Source organism: Galeopterus variegatus, unplaced genomic scaffold (genome assembly GCF_000696425.1).
Source record: "Galeopterus variegatus unplaced genomic scaffold, G_variegatus-3.0.2 Scaffold9312, whole genome shotgun sequence".
Lineage (NCBI taxonomy): Eukaryota > Metazoa > Chordata > Mammalia > Dermoptera > Cynocephalidae > Galeopterus > Galeopterus variegatus.
In genome coordinates this window covers 1-955 of record NW_007735423.1, presented here as the reverse complement: position 1 = coordinate 955, position 955 = coordinate 1, and positions in this window count along the sequence as shown.

Here is a 955-nt window from a genome sequence, read left to right as displayed (position 1 = left end):
TTGGGTTTGGACTGTTCTTGTTTTTCTCATTCTTTAAGGTGAAGTATTAGCTTATCCACTTGCCATCTTTCCATTCTTCTCAAGTAAGCACTTAATGGGATAAATTTCTCCCTTAGTACTGCTTTTGCAGTATCCCACAGGTTTTGGTATAATGTATCATTGTTTTCATTAGTTACAATAAGTTTTTTGATTTACTTGTTGATTTCTTCTTGGACCCATATGTCATTACGTACAATGCTATTTAATTTCCCTGTGTTTGTATAGATTCCAGAATTTTATTTGTTTTGATTTCTAATTTTAATTCATTGTGTTCTGAAAAAATGCACAGGGCAATTCCATTTTTTAAAATTTGTTGAGACTTGATTTGTGACCTAAAATGTGATCTATTCTGGAGAAAGATCCATGTGCTGATGAGAAGAATGTATATTCTGAGGTTGTTGGATTGAATGTTCTGTACATATCTGCCAAGTCCAAATGGTCTAGANTACCAAAACCTCCCTCCCTCCTACCTCTCCCCCCTCCCTCCCAACAACCTCCTTTCTGTTTATTTGTATCAACTTCAAGGAATTGTAATTGCTGTGTCTTCTTCCCTCACCTTCCCCCAAGTTATTTGTGTATTTATGTATTTATTTTTAGCACCCACAAATAAGTGAGAACATGTGGTATTTCTCTTTCTGTGCCTGACTCGTTTCACTTAATATAATTCTCTTTAGGTCCATCAATGTTGTCACCAATGGCAGTATGTCATTCTTTTTATAGCAGAGTAGTATTCCATTGTGTAGATATACCACATTCTCCATATCCACTCATCTGATGATGGGCATTTGGGCTGGTTCCAACTCTTAGTTATTGTAAAGAGTGCTGCAATGAAAAATGGGGAAAAGGTACAGCTTTAACTTGATGATTTCCATTCCTCTGGGTATATTCCCAGCAGTGGGATAGCTGGGTTGTATGG